General features: G+C 41.2%; 1 protein-coding gene across 1 annotated transcript in view; it reads left to right on the top strand.

Moving 5' to 3' along the window:
• The window catches only part of PCP4 (Purkinje cell protein 4), a 67096-nt gene that overhangs the window by 35592 nt on the left and 11963 nt on the right, over positions 1 to 19541 (top strand). The window lies entirely within an intron of this gene.

Raw genomic sequence — 19541 nt, 5'->3', positions numbered from 1 at the left:
TCATCCTACATTCTTCTTACATAACTTACAAGCTGCCACCATACAAACAGCTCTTTACAACCTAGCACATTCTGCAGGGGAATAATTGCATCAGAACCAGTGGGCTCTGTCTTTAAATTTGGAAACATCCTTTTTTGCTATTAATAGAGCCCCTCCTTATCTTCTGAAAGCGCATGAGGTACACAACTGTTATTTCTGTGTGATTGAAAATTACTTTCTCTGTATGTCAACTCTACCATCAAACATTATGCATAACTACAATTACAAATTGTATGTAGGTTTCAGAGTAACAGCCCTGTTAGTCTGTCTTTGCAAAAAGAAAAGGAGTCCTTGTGGCACCTTAGAGACTAACCAATTTATTTGAGCATGAGCTTTCGTGAGCTACAGCTCACTTCATCGGATGCGTACCGTGGATCTGATGAAGTGAGCTGTAGCTCACGAAAGCTCATGCTCAAATAAATTGGTTAGTCTCTAAGGTGCCACAAGTCCTCCTGTTCTTTTTGCAAATTGTATGTATTTTCATGTGACGATTATGACAGCTTTCTGAAGCTGCTGAGTCAAGAGAAAAGTTGGACAGTTTTGCATTAACTCTTTTGGCAGGTAGAGTTGACCCATCCTGCGGGGCTAGGGTGATCATTTAACAAATGCCATTCTTCTTTCCAACTTTCTGTTCCTGTCTCAAGTACCTACTCATTTGATGTACGGTCTCTGCTTCAGAGTGTGTCCATAGAGATACTAGTGGAACTGTGGTCTGTATCTCATAGTCCCCAAGGGTTACGATGTGCCATGGCCACAACTGAAGTTTTGCTTAATGAACTCAAGGTATGGGTTATTTTGCATTTCATCACCTCTGTTTCAGTCTTTATCTATATTTCTTCTTTCACATCTGAAATAACACAGTTTGAACTCACTGAAATATGCATGCTTGTATGCCATATTTACAACACATGCAAAGAAGTCATCACGCTGTGCTTCTCATCATTGTGTGAATTATTAATAGGCATGGAGATATCCATCATAACTCTCCAACCAGCTATTCTCATGCACTGTAGTCAGCAGTCCATTCTGTAACAGCTTTGTCCAAACAAGGACTTAGGGAGATCTTGCACAACACAGGAGAGCTTGAGAACCAGAGACAACTACAGAATTGCTGTGTCCAGAAGACTAATCAATCATGTTTGCATTCACTTGTGTGCAATGCAGAGCACAATGGCACCAGAATCCCTGGCTGGGGCCTGTAGGCATTAATGGGGTAAATACTTGTGTTTAGGAACTCAAAATTCACTTCCCACAAACATTTTCCAATACACACTCACCATTTATTATTTCTGGGCGCAGTCTTGCAAGTAAACTTGTTATTTGTGGAAAATGAACTCAAAAGGGAAGGGAACACCTCTGAAGCTAATTTGTTTACATATTCAAATTGAATATTCATGGAATATGTTTTGTAGTATCTGCTTAGCTATAGCTGTCATATCCTTTTGTCACAAGGGAGGTTAGTGACTGAGCTATCACACTGCATTATATACTACAGCATTGTTTATTTTGACCTTCTCTCTAATGCTGCTCATGTAAAAAAAGGTCTGGCAGGCATTTGCTGAATCAATGTAAAAAAATCCTTTCCAGACTGAGGCTATCTCTGGTATTTTAGCCCATGGCACCAGTAATGAGTTAGGTAAGGTGGCAGTGTCTGAAACTAGTTAATATTGAACTTCCTGGGTTATAGGTAGAGTGGCAGGGGGAAGTGACCGTGCAGTACAAATGTCCTCAACTGTTTTCATCATTGTATTTTACCAGTGTCCTCTCCTTAGAAGTGGTGTTTTCCAGAATGTGATGTCCAAATCAGTAACACATACCTTCCTCCTCCTTTCCACTTCCGATCCACAGATTCCAGCAGTCAAACTCTGCACCACCTTATACCCTTTACAGCCCAGCTGATGTCAGTTGGGATGCATGATGTGTCAGTCAGCACAGAACTTGGCCTCATGTCCAAGCCCCACCTCTTAAAATTGCAAAAATACCCCTCTCAAGAACATTCATAGGCACATGGACATCAGTTACAATAATACACCTTAACTAAGTGTGCATAAAAAAGTATCTAAATCCCTGCCATAGTCAACTTAACCATACATTTCATATATCATTCCTAACAGTCGCACACTGAGAGTACAGGTGGGCCCTACACCATGCTCTAATGGTCAACAAACTCAGTCTCTTTCAGACCAATGTGGGAAGCAAGATCCAAAATTGAGGGCCCTATACTGAGCCACCAGCCATTCATATCTAGGGATGGTAGAAACAACACTCCAGGTGACTTATCTGCTGAGACAGCATTTAGGAGGAGAGCCAGTCATGCAGGTAACCAAGTGCCAAACCAAACAGGTCTTTACAGATTTATGTCCTCCCCATGACTGTTACTCCTTTAGTCATCAGATCTGATCCCCCAACTTGAATGTTCAGTGTCTCCCACTGTCTTCCTCCTTCGTATCTCCTCACCTCAGCCAGCATATCTTAGGTATAGCCAATCTTGTCCTTTATACTAGGACTCTTAGGCTGTTCTCACATCTTCCATGTGTGAGGGGGTTACACATGCATTGCATTTCCTCTCCTAGGTGAGTTTCCACTTCTGAGGCTCAAGGCTAGGTACAGTTTCTGATCAGAGGAGCACTGTGTGCTTAGTTACCCAGAGGGAGAAATCAGCAGTCAAGAATCTTCTCCAAAACTTTCAAACCAAAAACAATTGCGTATATATTGTTTATTTAGTATTAACACAACTTTTGCCGTGTGCATGAAATACAATTCACACCTTCTGAAATTACACGCACATACACAAAATGACTATGTGGGTTTTTTTGGAGAGGACTGTCTGAGGGAATATTAAGAAAAAATATGAAAAAAATCTATGATTTAAAAAATTGATATAGCATCTGGGAGAGAAGCTACTGCTCTTGTTTCTTTCTTCTTTGATGTGTCTAGTGTCGTTTTGCTTTTTATTGCTACGTTGCAGCTGAATATTTCATCAAATAATAAAGAGAACTCTCAATTCCACATGTTTTCTTAACCAGTACCTTATTAAAAGTTGCATCAAGAAAATCAGCACAGCACTGGCTGTATAGTCTGGTCAGAGTTCTCTCTCTGCACAGGAAGTTTTCAGTTCTAGTATCATTTATCATGGATTGCAGTGACTCCACCAAATAAATACATCCCCTAACACTAAGAATACAGCATTGTATATAAAGTGTGTGGGGGTTTATCTGATGTGACTTTTAATGACGCTGTTTAAAAAAAACCCCAAGAACCCCAAACCTGACACACTGGAACAGAAAGATTCCTTTTTCATCTGATGAAATGTTCCCAGACAAGCACACCAAACTCAGAAGTCCCCAAGGGAATAAAAAACATACAAGAACTACTTCAATTCCCCAGACTCTACTTGAAATTTTAAACCTTTTGAAATAAATTTCTACCATTCTTCCTTTCAAGGCCCCCTCAAATATCCTTAGCAGAAAGCCAGCTAGCTGGAACATATGGGACAGAAAAAAATCCTCACGCCTGATGTTCCTGCAGCAAATCTATCTGTGTAGGTACTTATATGGCCCTCAACATCATAGTCTCTGAGTGCCTTCCAAGTGTTTAAAAATAGAGATAACAATAACTGTCTCTGTCTCTCTCTTTTTTTCCAGCCTGCAGGAGCAATGACTTGATTAGTTTATACAGATTTTTGTGTTTGTTTCCTTGTGCTTGTGTGTATGGATGTATTTGGAAGAGATCTAAAATGGGGCACAGAGGAGCAGATACGTCCACATTTTCAAAAAAATTAGCCACACTTTGGGGAGCTCAATACCGATGGCACGTGTGCAAGTTGGAGATTTGAATGCATACATACCTATGTGCATGTGACTCTGTGAATGCTTACTGGCCATTGCATGCTTGCAAGTCAGGCACACGCAAAAGTCCAAGTACATTTCTGAAAATGAGGGTCATAAAAAGCACTTTCCATGGGAAATCCTGGCTCATTGTTATGGAATGAGAAAATCAGAACTGCAGTGGCTGTACAGCACACGAGTGGGAGGCAGCCTACAGAAAGATCAAGGATAGCTTCATTAATTATTATTACTTATAACTGTACTATGGTAGTGTCTAGTGCAACGGAGCCCCATTGTGCTCGATGGCATACCTACACAGAGTAAAAGAGTCTCTGCTCCCCCCGCCCCCAGAAAAAAAATAGAGAAGACAGGCAAAGGATAGGTGGAGAAACAGAGGTGAAATCACACAGCAGGTCAGCATAGAGCCAAGAATAGAATCCAGGTCACCCAACTTCCAGTTGAGTGCCCTATCCATTAGACCTCACTGCTTCTCAAATACTGTTTTTTCTCACACACCCTTGTATTTCAGAAATTAGAGCAGAAAGTGCCTCTCTCTCAATCTCTCCTCTGTCACACTCTGGTTTTGCATTACGCTCTTTGCCTCTTAGCTTTCACCACTAATTCGTGGTGGCTGAATCTGTTCTGGGTGAGAGTCTGTCTTAGTTTGTTTGTACTTTTAATTATATCAGTCACTTAGGCCCAGATCTTAAAGGTATTTAGGCATTGCTATTCACAACATTGCAGTGCCTAACTGACTTAGGAGCCTAAGTCCCATTGCCTTTCTGTGAGACTTAGACATGTAAGTGCCTAAATCCCGTTGAAAATGAGACTTAGGCTGCTAAGTCAGTTGGGCACTGCAAGGTTAAAAAGGTTAAAAGGGTGGGCATTTTTCCCCCAGGAGTTATACATTGAAATAAAGGAAACTTTGGACATGTCATCAGTTTTTGCTGCTTAGAGCACTCAGAAATGCATTTACGTTCCTGTCAGATGTTAGCGAGGAAGGGCGTCACTGAAATTATGCCCTTGACAAGTACCACAGTTCTTTTTGAAGTTGGCTTATAATTATCCGTGTGCTGCTTCACCACACACCAGAAGCAATGAGACCGCTTCTTGTGATTGGCACATACCAGACACCTACTGACTTGCTCCTTTCAAATGACAGCCTTAACATTTAAAAACCTTCCTACCACACACACACTGTTGGGATTCTGTCTTGCTGCTGACACGGGAGTATGAGCCAAATTCATCCCAGTGAAGTTAATGGCATTACAGCGGAGATGAATGTGGCCCAGTATCTTCCGGGACTCTATGGGAGTGTCTCTGCAGAGTCAGGGCCAGATTCATAGCTGGTGTAAATCAACCTAGCTCTATTGAAGTCAATGGAGTTAGGTTGATTTACACTAGCAAATGATGTCATTCTCAGTGTTTAAAACCCCTAACAGCACATGTCTAAAAAGACTGATAAAAGTAGAGCAGCTCAGCAGCTCTAATTTAGTGGACGTGAAAAATGAGGAAGGAAAGAAATCAGTGCACCACACTAGTTACCAGTACATTCTAAAGCAGCAAGATGACTCTCATTCTTAGTACATAAACTAATTCATAGTACTGTTCTTTCCCCCCAGAAGGCTTGCTTTTGGAAATGAAAAATGCCTCCCCATTTATATAGTTTTTCTGTTAATAATTTGATAATCTATTAATCAGCTTCCAAAGGTTTTTATGATTCTAATATATAGCGTATCGCAGCCATAATGCATTTAGCCTGATGCTCTACAATCACTGTGTAATTTGGTATAATTGGAAGTCCCTGCTCAAGGGAGTGCCAGCATTCCGAATGGCAGGAGTGCTACAGGTTCGGACTGAAATCAAGGCTATTTCCAGTTGAACTGGTGTCCTGGACAGAGAAGAGATTCAGTGTTCCAATCCACCCCATGTTTGGTCCTGTCATCCATTATTCCCTCTTGACTCAGTGACCTTCCAGCTACTTACCTGTGTTTTTTACACCTTCTCTCTCCCCCTCTCAGTCATTGAGTGATCACGTTTAGTTCCAGATGTACCCCAAAATCCTTTCCAATGTTTACCATGTTCCGTTACAGGAGGTACTAGAGTGACCAGCACAAAAGATACTAAGTTTGCATCTGAGTCCCAAAGCCAATAGTTGCACTCAGCTAAGTGGGAAACTGCATATTTCTAGCTGCTGACATAGGTTCAGAGGGGGAACAGAGGTGCTTGTGTGAGGAGATAGCGGGCATACTAAAGTGTGGAACCGGGAGTTCAGAACTTCCAGCAATTGTGTGCAACGATACTATTATTTAATAGTAATAATTAATAATAAATTACATACTTGAGTTCTGTTTCTGCACTTTGAATTCCATCAGCCTTATATTTGTCTTAATAATCCATATGGTCCCATAGATTACTGATCAGCTCTGTGTATGGAAACTATTAATTCTTGATCAGTTATTAGTGAAACAACTGATACGCCACAGTAGACACTTGAGAAAACCCTTTATTAGTAACACAATAAATATGGGGCAATATAAATAAACAGCCATGTTTGAATTTCAAACATATTAAAAGCTGGGCTCATATCCAGGGATACAATGTGTTTATACATGATTTTGGAATTTATTCCTTGTCTATTCTAGTCAGTCCAAAAGCAACTGAGGTTCTAATCTAAACTAAAGATCTCAAATTTCTAACCAGTTAATGGCAGAGTGTTAGCCTTTATAATCATGAATGGCCAATTTCTTCCAGATAGTTTCTACTTTCACAAATCTCCCCCTAGCCCTCATATTTGAGAATGTATTGGAACAAGTGCCTCTCTCTATCACACAAAATCTAGGTCAGAGACTCTTTCACCTGCACATCTACAGTTATACTGCGCATTAATGGTGCATTAACTTCCTAAGCATCATGACCTTTGTCTTTTGTAGTCTGAAGTTCAGGCTAGCTTTGCTTTGTTGTAATAGTTCTTGATGGGATTTTTCTGAGTAAAAGATCATCATTGCTCCTGTACTTATGAAATATTTTCTACAAAGAAGCTGCAATTCACTGTATATTCAAACCATATTAGTTCATTATAATTTTATCTTGCTAGGCACAAAAGAATTTCATTTTTATAAGAGTAACTGTATGCTGATATTTTACTTGCAAATTTTTTCATACTGAGCTGTAGTTTACGCATATCAGTGTTTCATTTAGTTGTTATAAATATTTACATGGCACTGCAGTATCTGCATGCACTGTGTATGGCTTGGTTAAAAGCAAAAACCATTCTTCTATGTATAGTATGAGAAGCTATCACTCCTTGACCCAGCTCAGCAACAACATTTTCAATGGGATGACACTGCCACTAGACCAACCAACAGAGGAAATGGAACTAGTACTTATCAATAAGCCCAGAGAAAGAGGTGTGTCTTATAATGCTTTGTGAAGGTAGTCAGGTGGAACTTGGGGAATCTCTGACAGTGACAAATACAAGGGAGCTTTAAGCCACCTTTGCTATCTTTTGATCCTGGGCTAATTTCTATGGGATGGACTCCCAATACCAATCTGAACAGTCAGAAAAATAAGTTAACTTACACTGGCTGCTTATGTCCCCAAGGTTCCATTGTAGCAGCCAAGGATGGCGAGGACATTGGGATGTCCTAGTCACACCTGTTTTCCTTGAACACACCCCTGGTGCCTGTGACAAGCAGAGAGTGTGGAGTAGGAGCTGCAGGAGGAATCACATGTGACTGGGCTATTTCAGCTGGAATTACAACTTTGAGACACTAGAGATGGAAAAACACAGAAGGGGCAGGAGGTTGGGGGCTTTGTGATACCAAAACTGGGAGTGGTTATAATCACAGGGCTCATTTCATTGGAATCCCTAAAGCTCAGGAGTGCAGGCATGTAGGAATTAGCCCTATCTACTGCTGCTATTATTCGTTCAGCAAGATGGCCACTCCCAGCATTATGTTCAGAAATGATAAATGTTATTTTTAAGACGTTTTAAAATATGTTTCCAAATTTATTTCTGATCACTTTATCTGGTGGCCTGGATAAAATCAGACCAGTTTTAGTGTAGGGTTTGTCTCCATTGGAGCGGGAGGTGTAATTGCCAGCTCAAGGAGACATAACCATTGTAGAGCCAGCATGCTAAAAATAGAAGCGTAGCTGTGCAGATGTAAGTGGCAGGAGGGTCTAGCCACCCCAAGCATGAGCCCGTCCACACATGCTTGTGCAGAAAGATGCTTGTGCCATCTTAGCTACGCTTCTATTTATTTTTTAGCATGGTAACTTGATCAGAGCTAGCGTAGATACATCCATGTGAGCTGGAAATTATATTGCCAGCTTCAGTGTGAATTTACCCTGAGATATACGTACACACACCCCTCTCCACAGCACCCCTACCTGCTGGTCATACAGGTTGAAATTTTCACAGGGGCTTTTGGGAGTTAAGTGCCAATCTGCTGTTGATTTTCATAATCTTGTACCATCCTTCTATGACTACAATTATTCTATAGATGATAACCTGATTTGGAACCCAACCAATGGCTGGTTAAGAACTAAAAGAAAATCTAAGAAGAATTATTCTTCAAAATATAAAGCATTGCTATAAATGAGAACACAGAACATAAGAATTGCCATACTGGGTCAGACCTGAGATCCATCTGGTCCAGTATCCTACCTCTGACAGTGCTCAGTACCGGATTCTTCAGAGAAAGATAGAAGAGCCCCTGCAGTAGGCAGAAGAGCGATAATCTGCCCCTCATGGAGATCTTATCCTAATTACTAATAGTTATAGTCTGGTTTAAACCATGAAGCATGAAGTTTTGTTTTCTTTCCACACTTTTTGTTAGTGTTACTTATTATAATTCTGATACCCTTGTGTAACCCTTCTGCCAGTCAGAGTCGGCAACAACAAGGGCGGGTTCAATATCTAGGGGTTCCTTTTCAACAATACTACACAGAACTGGCTTGAGCCCCCACCCAGTAACCTGGGACAACCCTCTGGGTTCCTGTAAGAGGCAATACTTCCCCTCTCGCAAGCACAGAGTCCGAGTGTAGAAAAGAAACTTTTAATAGAAAGGGCGAATGTAACTTAGCATTAATTTGGGAAAATGTTGCAAGCAGGGTTCATAAGAATAAACCCATGAGCCAAACTCCCACCCCAGAGTTCGTTGGGCAGTGTCTTTTTGCCTCAGGTTCTTAAGTCCAGCAACCAAAGGTTCCTTTAACATGCCTATCCCTTCATCACACCCCACTCTCAGTTGTTGTCCTTGGTCAGTGAAGACCCAGAGTTCAGAGGTTCCCTTGTGTGAGTTCACCTCCCACCCTGGAGGGTGGGCACCTTACTCGCTCCACTGCCCAGGCACTTGCTCCAGCATCAGGTCCACTCCACCAGCCGCCCTGCTGGCTGCTCACAGCTCTGTTCTACTGGCTGCCCTGATGGCTGTTCGCTGCCTGTCTGCTCTGCCCCTCTGGGATATCTTGAAGTCCCACCACTTAACACAACTCTCAGGGGTCCACACCACCAGGTACAAGTACCCACACTCTCTCAACTCACTGGGCTTTGGCACCCATGTCCACTGCCTGGTGAGTGAAGTTTAGTTGAGGGTGAGTCCCTGAATCAAGGTATGTCAAGCACAGTTCTGCTGCCCTTGATTCACACAGCAAGGATAACAACCTTTTAGAACCCCTGCCCCCAATAACAAAGTGACTTCTGATTCAACACCAGCCAAAAATGATCATTTGGGTAAAGCAGCCACATCATGCTGAACACCTAGGCACCCATGCACACAAGGTTGGCTCCTGAAGTCCTCTTCCCAGCTCATCACTAGAGGTCAGGTGAGAGCTCATTCAGACTCTGCTTACCTTTGCTATCCATGTAAATATCCAGTCCCCCTTTGAATATTGCTAAATTCCTGGCCTCAGTGATGTTCTGTGGCAATGACAGTCTAATGACACATTGTCTGAAACAGTATTTTAATTTATCAGTTTTGAATTTGCCACCTTCCCATTTAGTTGAATGTCCCCTTGATCTTGTGTCATGAGGTGGAGAGAACAGAAACTCCCAATCCACCTTCTCCACGCCATTCTTATTTTATATACTTTTAGCATGTCCCCTTTTATTAACCTCCTCTGTGAAGTAAACAATCCCAGTCTTTTAAGTCTCCCTTCAGGAGAGTTTTTCTATGCCCCTAATCATTCTTGCTGCCCTTCAATGACCTTCTTTAATTCTGCAAGATCCTTTTTGAGATGAAGCCAACATGCCCTAATGTACTAATTCAGGTCAGGATGCATGTTGATTTATATGGTGGCAATGTAATATTTTCCATAGTATTCTTCACTCCAGTCCTCATTCCTCCTACCATCTTGTTGGCCTTTTTAAGCACTGTTTTAATCAGAGGTTTTCATTGAGTTGTCCACAATGACACCTAGGTTCCTTTTTTGAGTCAATACAATTAATTTACAACCCCAAAAGGTATCTGAATAGTTGAAAAATTTTCCCTCCAACCAGATCAGTGGGAGTTTTGACTGAGTAAAGAGTACTTGTTTTAGACTCAAGGTTTTAAAATACTGTTTGGAGGACAAGTGGGCTTTCAGTTCATTCTCTCTATTTCTCCTCCATTTAAGATGACAAAGAATGGGCAGAAGGGTTGGGCTCTTGAGGGAAAGAGAAGAAAAATAAAAATTCTGAGGTTGTTCAATCTGTGTTCAATTCTAAGTTTTGAGCAATTTTTGGAATTAGCTGGTCTTTATATAGCACAATTGTAGCTGGTCCTGGGATGTACTGTACACTGCCTATCCTCAATATGCCAGCGCTCACTGTGTCATTTGGAGGTTTTGATCCTAATTGAAATCCTTTATTACACTAGCCCAACTTGTGTTTTGGTGGGTGGAGGAAAGACATAAAATTTCCAGTCCTTCATCTAGATACCAGCCTCGTAAACTCAGAGGGCTTGTAATCCTAAACTACAAGGAAGCGAAAAATGAGTTTGTATGGATTAGAGGAATATGGTCTGGAGCAATAAACAGCTCGCCAACTGAGTGTGTCAATGGAGATAGTGTGGCTAATAAGCTTTATTGACAATTTGACATGTCTGTAAATCCGAGCAGAACTCAAAAAGTGTCTATCGAAGCTTAAATTCACACATGGAAAAATATTTTCAGAGACGTTTAAAATTAAGAGCAAAGCTAAGCAAGAGAGAAGTTCTAGAAAATAGAATTCTTAAGGGAAATCACTGATTATCTTCTGTCTTTTATTTAATTGTTTTAAAGCAGACTCTGCTGCTAGTGAGCACTGACGTTGAAAGCTTTGAGAAATCACTGGTACAAATAAAACACCAGCACTAGAATGTGCACATTCTTTTTAGACCTTCTTTAGAGATATTCCATCAATTCCTGACTTTTATTTCGATTTCATTTGTTCTGGGTTCTCTCTTTCACTTTAAATTAAGCTGTTAACTTATTTTTTATTATAGGCAGGATTGGTAACACATCTCTTAAGGCTACCTGGCACTTCCCAGTATAAGACCCCTTTTCAATTGCTTATAATTTTGTCAATCTTTAACCATTAGGGGCTGACATTTTCTACTCTGGAAAGTTTCACCCAAAATGGGTCAGCTGTTTCCAAGAATGTGGCTAATGAAACAATGTTAAAAAGAAATCTGACCTCCTCATCTTTGAGAAGTAGCCTTTGTGTCAGGGATTTGTCTTTTGCCATCCCTGTGAAAAATCTACTCACATTTGGCCAAGTTATAAGCTTTTGAAAAATCACATTGTGCACATGCTCAGTAGAGATTTATTAGAGTTTAGTAGTTAAAAGATTCCATCCTCCTGGAGCATGCTGTATCTTCTCACTGCAGTTTGGTCAGCAGCTCTAGCAGCTCAGATGTCATTGCCACAGAGCAACTGAGGCCAGTCCTCCAGTCCAGGGCTACAGTGGCAAAGCTGAACTTTTTCCTGTAATTGTAGTTCCTGCCTGCTCTGGGCTGGGTACCAGAACTGAGAGCAGGGAGCCTGGACTCTCCTTTGCTCGCAATGACCCATGTCCTGCCCCCTTTCCCCTCCCGCCCCCAGCACGAAGGAGGAATCTGCCTGACTCAAATACACAGGGGACAACAGCCAGACTGAAGGAAAGGAAAGGAGTAGATTGGAACAAGGAGCCAGGTGAGACTTGTTTGGGAGTCATGGGGCAGACCGGTACTGGTTGGCCAAGGAGACTGGGACTAGGACTGGGAGGTGGAAATGGGGGGAGAAGGGGCACAGATCAGACAAGGAGCTCGGGGGTAAATGGGAGAATAAGACAGACTGGACAAGGAGACTAGGAAACAGTAGGAAGAACCCACTAGCGAAGTGTGGCTTTATCCTGCTCTTGTGGTGGTCCAAATAGAGGATGACAACCTACTATTGCTTTCCGTGAGCTCAAATGACAGAGGTCAGGGTGGTGGATCCAAATGTTCCAACTTTGCTTATGACCTGGATGAATGTCAAAATGGTTCCACATGATAGAATTTGTTTGATTTTAAAAAAACCTAGGAAATAGCACACGTGTGCGCACACACACACACGCACACACCCACACACACACATTTTGTTAAAAGAACATTAAGGTTGCCACGTAAAAAGTTAGGAAAAGCCAGAATTAAGGTTGCCCATGCAACCCTAATTCAGCACCCCTATGTATAAGCGTCATGATACAGTCTTTAATTAAATGATCACATACTGTTTTTCCCTGTCTCATTCAGCTCAGGGGATGAAGCAGGGTCATGCAAGGAGGGTGGCTGCTGTTTGCAAGACGCCCTGCCTTATTTGTTATATAAGTTGGAAGGTCTTTAGTGAATGAGGTAGGGCACTGCAGGAAGAGAAAGAGGGTCTCATTGGTAAGACATGACTGTTGCCCTGGAGATGTGGAATTTACTCTCTTAATTTGCCACAGAGTTCCTGTGTGATGCCAGGTAGTCACTAAGTGTCTGTTCCTCATTTTCTGAGGGCCTGACTAGAAATCCTGGCTTGCAGAAGTTCTTAGTACTCACAACTGCAACTGAAGTTAATAGGAGCTGTGCTTTGAGCATAGGTAATGCTAAGAACACTAGGGGGAAAAAAAAGGCCCTAGAAGTCTCAGATTGGGCAACCAAAATTAGCAGACACTTTTGACTGTGCTTTAGCTCCCTCTCTGTAAAATGAGGATAATACCATCCACTCACCTTACCCAACTTTTGCAAAGATTAAACAAACACTCTATAGTGATAGGTTTCAGAGTAACAGCCGTGTTAGTCTGTATTCGCAAAAAGAAAAGGAGTACTTGTGGCACCTTAGAGACTAACCAATTTATTTGAGCATGAGCTTTCGTGAGCTACAGCTCACTTCCGATGAAGTGAGCTGTAGCTCACGAAAGCTCATGCTCAAATAAATTGGTTAGTCTCTAAGGTGCCACAAGTACTCCTTTTCTTTTTACTCTATAGTGATGAGTGCCACAGAAAAGCCCAGGAGGAAATTAATACTTCTGTCTTCAGAGCAGGGTTTGAATTGTGTGCAGTCAATAAGGCCTGGAACCACACATTGAACAATGAAGATTAAAACAAAATATTGAACACTTGTTCATTAATTGAGCACCATCCATCCTGTCCACTCTATGAGGCAGAGGTTCTGGGAAGAATAGTTTATGATCACGTGATTAAAGATAACCACAATGCACATGCACAAGAGAGCTGAATTAAAGTTGCCCAGGCATCCTTAATTCTGGTATTTCTTAACTTCTGAGTACTTTGCAACCTTAATATTCTTAACTTTTGTTTTGGTGTATTTGCTCACCATACACGCACACAAACACCACTTAGTTGAGGGGAAAGCCTTTTTTTCTTGTATTCAATTAGGCTCATACTGAGTTTAATATATTTCTAATTGTGATTGCAAGTTCTTTGTTAAATCAATGCCCGCTCTTCCCTAATAAAATAGATTTTAAATTGGAGTTTTGAAAAAAAGGCACCAAGTCAAAACTAAGTGAAAAGAAATAGACAAAAACTCACAACTACCACAATCTTCTTTGTTTTCCTATCACCCTCACACTGGAACCTTTTCCATTTTCCTCATTGCAAAGGTTTTAATTGGAAAATAGACAATTTTTTCACCTTTTGAATATCACAGAAATATTGTGAATCCACAAGAATCTAAAATAGTGGACATTTTTTTTCTAAGAAATACCTTTCTAGGCATTACCATTCTAGTACTTCATAGCATTTCTCTGCCGGAAGGTGATTTTTTTGAGGTTCAAGCAAAATCCATCCTCCTTTTTTGAGGTATGGAACAATACATTTTTCCATTATAAACTAATAAAAGCCATAAGGCCACTTCTGGTCATGCTCAGTGGGCATTTGCTAAACTTTCAGCAAAGCTTAACAAAGTCTTTCCCCCTTTGTGACATCACTGTATATTCTCCTTTCTGGTGCCTGGGCAAGGAGTAAAGGCTGCAGCTAAAAGCTAATTGGGGACATACTCCATAAAGCAGGTGATCATGGTATCACCCTTAATGTTCTGTTACTGCAGTTTATTTGCCTGTACGTAGTCTAAGGGTAGATTATGTCTTGAAGGTAGACCCTACACAGGGGCAGTTTGGTATCTCTCCATCCAAAGGGGAACACAGGAAGGCATTGTGTTTTGAACAGTCACAATCCTTCCCTAAGTCCCTGGGGCACCATACTTTCTTTTCAAAAACCTCAAGTTAAAAGAAGATGCTGGTTCAATGTCCCTTATGTAAAAGAAAAGTTGAAATTCTATTTTTCATTAGATGGAAAAAAGAAATGGTTGAAGAAAGTGCTGTCTAGTGCCTTTGGTGCCTGACCTTGCTCATTAGTCTCCCTTGCTTAAAAAAAAGGCTCGGAAAATTGCATTACCCTATACCATCAACCCTCACTCAGTACAGACACAAAAGGCCAGAGAGAGAAATCCCACAGAGCTCTAGTATTGACTTGTTAGAATTCCAGGCGTCTGCCAGCAACATAGTAACTCTCTATAAGTAATGAACAAGCATCTGAGAAGGACACCGTGTCCTTTTTAATTCATGTTCTAGTCTTTTAGGGAATCTATTAATTGTCATTGTTTTTCCCCTGCACTTAACAATAAATTGTCCTGCATGCCAATAGGAGTTCTCCGCTACTTCTATGGGAGGAAATTTACCTTTTGCCCTGGTGGATTCTTTGTACAGCATGTTCCTCAAGATCCCAGTTGGAAATGCATGTATTAGAGCTCAGACTGGGAAGAAATACATTTGAATCTTCTTAAGAACTCCTAATGTTAGTGTTTTATGTGGAGGAGTGACACTTTTCACATTCTCTCTCATGGCCACTAATAATTCTTTCTTTTGTGTGAATTTCTAATGTAAAGAAAGGGGCATGTGACATTTGTGCAAGTGTACCAATAGTTAACACTGAATCAATGATTTACCTATTCTGGGCTTTTAAAAACTAAGATAAATATTTATATCATTTTCATGTGAAACTTGTATAGCAACTATCAAGCAATGTTCCATGCATAACTCAGTGGGTGCCCATGCACGGCAGGGAGGATGGATGAGTTCCAGTAAGGAGGGGGAGAAGATTCCCTGCTTGGACAGCAGTGCTTGGAGGTACTCACCCTGCCTTTGCACATGGGCAATATGGGGCTTATCTAAAGACGACATGAGGCTCTTGATTCAATAGGCATCGAATCAGGCCCATGGTGAGAAACATCCTTTGCTGTACCTTTAAAAAGGCAGAGGCACCGCCTTTGAGTTCTCGGGGGGTGCTCGACCCCCACTTTGCCCCAGGCCCCTCTCCCCAAGCTCCCACGCCCACTCTTTCTTCCCCCATTCCACCCCTACCCCCACTTCTTCTTGCCCCCGCTCCTCCTCCTTTCCCCCAGTGCCTCATGGGAGTGCAGGAGGTGCTGGGAGGGAAGGGAAGAGCTGATTGGCAGGGCTGCTGGTGAGTGCTGAGCATCCACTATATTTTTTCCACGGGTGCTCCAGCCCCAGACCCAGCATGTCCACTCTAGTGAGCAAATAGGCTGTGCTGGGTGCCACTAGACACACCCACTCAGTCTTCTCTGTCTTGCTGTCCTCACACCTGCAGCCAGTCATGGCTGCCTTTCACATATGTGTGCTAGACAGAAGAAAATTCCCCCAGAGCAATGTTCCCTCTAATTTTTGACAGACCTTGTGCGCAAAAAGTTTCTTCTATGCAAATTGTTGTGCTTCTGTGCAAATTTTTGTGCACGTGGTGTTTCGCTGTGTGTGTGGGGTTTAGGATCTGTGTGCGCATACACACACACACAGAGCTTAGGAGGAACAGTGCCCCAGAGTCCTCTCCACCCTACAGTGCATGAGCATAAGAGAAGCCATAATTTGGCCCAGTGTTAGCAGAATAGTATAGGTTTCAGAGTAACAGCCGTGTTAGTCTGTATTCGCAAAAAGAAAAGGAGTACTTGTGGCACCTTAGAGACTAACCAATTTATTTGAGCATGAGCTTTCGTGAGCTACAGCTCACTTCATCCGATGAAGTGAGCTGTAGCTCACGAAAGTTCATGCTCAAATAAATTGGTTAGTCTCTAAGGTGCCACAAGTACTCCTTTTCTTTTTGCAGAATAGTATAGCGGATTTTGTGTTCACCACATACAGTCAATTCCATGATTGTTTCCACAGCAAGTGTCACTTGAGTCCTTGTTCGCATGAAGTATTTTCTCTTACTTACTATGCTGTTAACTTTAGTCCCCTGTTACAAAAGCATGAGAAACATTGCCAAGTTAACTTCAAAATTTTCAGCATAACTTTTGCTCATGAAAATACTCAACCTATGTCCTATCAGCAGATTTAACATTTCATATCCTTGCTCTAAACTGAAAGGGGAATAAAAGGCGCTGATGTATTTGACTGCTCAACTGCAAAAAAGGCAGCAAAACTTGCTGACCAATCAGTTAAGTGTGAAAGAACTTCATAAAAAGTTACCCCCATAATTGACACCCTTACTGTCAATATGCTGAGCTATGCTGAGGTATTCTTGGAGAAATATGGAAGTCATAACTCGAAGGAGGCTGTATCAGTGTTGAGGATGAATACTTCTTTTGCTTTGTTGTTCATCAAGGCCTTGAGTGCCATTGGTCATTGCAATTAATCATTTGTTTGAAATCATTTTAATTAAATTTGTTAGATGTCCAATCTTCCAAAGGACTCAATATTCTACTTTTGAGTAAGGACTAAGGTCTTGCTTTTAAACTTTACATTCTGAAATATTTGTGCACTTCATAAAAAATTTAAGCTCTTTGGGGCAGAGACTTATTCTGTGTTTGCATCGCACCTAACACATTGGGGACCCAGTTCATGACTAGTGCTTCTAGGCACTACGACTATAGAAATAATATATGATCTGTTTCACAACAGACACACAGTGAAGTTAGATAACGTACAATACTCTTGCTGGAATGTTGCAACAGAACTCTACTTTATTTCTTATAATTCACAACAATAGCACACAAGAACCCAAAACTAAGAGAAACAAAGCAGGCTGCTCTCCAAGACAGAGGAGCAACTCAACCCACCTTACTCTCTGTACTATGATCAATGGAACCAGAGTCAGAGAGCCCATGTTCCCTAGCGGGACTGCTATTGCCAGGACACCTGGAAGGAACACAGGAAGTTAGGCTGGAAGCCACTCAGGCACATGGACAGAGCAGAGCACAAATGTTCATGAAGTTCCACTTGTTCAACTTGCAGATGTTATCTTCACTGTAGGGAAAGGCAGCAATGATACAGATGCTGAACAAGACTGTGACAGAAGACTATAAAGTTTTCTACAGTGATACGGGGACAGAGCATAAAACTCAACCTAGAAAAAACGTGACAAACAGTGAAGGTGAATATATTGGATGTTTGCTCACAGCAGAGGGACTGAAAGCAGATCCCAACAAGATCAAAGCAGTCAGAGACATGCCAGCTCCAGTGCATGTTTATGGTCGCTCCAGTCTGTAGCCCGGAGTGACCATAAACATCTGCATTACAAATGAAGTCATTCCACATTGTGCCCAATATACGACATTGGCATTTTGTGTGAAAATTCTCCAGCTTTGCCCAGTGTAAGCGGCATAGCGTCCACTATGGATGCTAGTGGGGGTCTGGGTGTCGATAATTTATTTTTAGTGTTTATGTAAAATTTTTTGTAAAATTAGGAAACGTATCATGATCAATGGAACTGAAGCCAGAGACCCCACGTTCCCTGGAGGGACTTCTTGATGGGATGCCAGGAAAACTGGAACATGGGGAGTTAGGCTGGCAGACACTCAGCCACATGTATAGAGCAGTGCTCTTGTTCAATCTGCATTCAGCCTCACTCTTTGCTAATGAAACATTACATGCTGGCTTTCCACAGACAGACTATTGCTGTGCCCAGACTGCATACTTCCCTACATGCATAAAGGATCATGAAACCTCTTGCATTTAAAGTGATAGCTTGTAATTTTAATGCAGTTTACAATATACCAGAGTAGGGTGAGAGGGAGGTTCACTTCACACATTACTGAAATGCAGTCAGTTCTGTGGTAGGACAGTGTAGCTGTTCATTTATACACAGCAATACTGTACAACAGCTTCAACAGAAAGTATAATACAGGGAATTTAATATGGCAGCATGAAAATTCCTAGTTCAAACTTGTCCAGTACATTGGGCTAATGCTCATATTCCTACAAAGAGTCTCACAGGACCGTGAGCTGACTAAAAGTGGTCAGGAGGACCTTGGTTTTTCATATAATCATAAGTATAACACCTTCAACAGCATAGTACCTGCTGGCTAGAAATTGGTTCAGTAGTGATTCGGAAGGAAGAGGAAGTGCTGTCCGGTGGCCATCAACACCACTTCCTGTGGCTTCCTGAGTTTTCCCTGTGTACTAGCCACTTGAGGACTGATCAGGCACAACCTTAGCTAATAAGATCTGATGACATTAGAAGCTTGAGGTGGTCATTACAATTGGCATGTTCTATGTGGTCATCATTGCATGAAGCAGAATCCCTGTATTGGTATTTTAATTATGCATATAACTTTACACCCACTATCGCTCCAAGATCCCGGTTAGCACAAGCTCATATTTTTTAGCCTTTTTAAAAGTCTATAATTGGGGCATCAATATAATTATTTCTAAAGAAAGGAATGACTTTAAATATTAATGTTTCAGTACAAACAATATTTGTCACCATGTTAATTGTTGAAGAAAATCATCTTTAGCAGGCTAGATATTAGTTTAAAATAGAATTTTGTAAATTTATCTTTATGACTGTTCCTTTCTGTCTTATTATATTTTATCTGATTATACATAATTTTTAGCCCTTACATTTCTCTTGTGTCAAAAGTAATATTGCTGCTCTCTATAACATTTTTAGAACTGGAAAAATATCAGACACTTCAGAGGCCTCATGCTGAAAAACACATTTTTAAACTCATAAAAGAACGACCGTCTTTGCCCTACATCAAAACTAATTTTTCCACATTTGAGATAAAAACACTGCATTACCAAAGTAAAGGTCAATCTGAGGAAAAAACGGATTCTGGCTGACTAATAAATAAAGTCATCTTTATACCAAACGATAATTTACAGTTTTAACAGAAAGATGTTAATTCCTTTCCCCTCTTGTTTCTAGTGATATTAAAGGAGTTGCTTGCTGCTGG

The sequence above is a fragment of the Lepidochelys kempii genome, chromosome 1, assembly GCF_965140285.1.
Source record: "Lepidochelys kempii isolate rLepKem1 chromosome 1, rLepKem1.hap1, whole genome shotgun sequence".
NCBI lineage: Eukaryota > Metazoa > Chordata > Testudines > Cheloniidae > Lepidochelys > Lepidochelys kempii.
The sequence above is the reverse complement of the archived record's forward strand: the minus strand, read 5'-3'. Positions and strand labels throughout refer to the sequence as shown.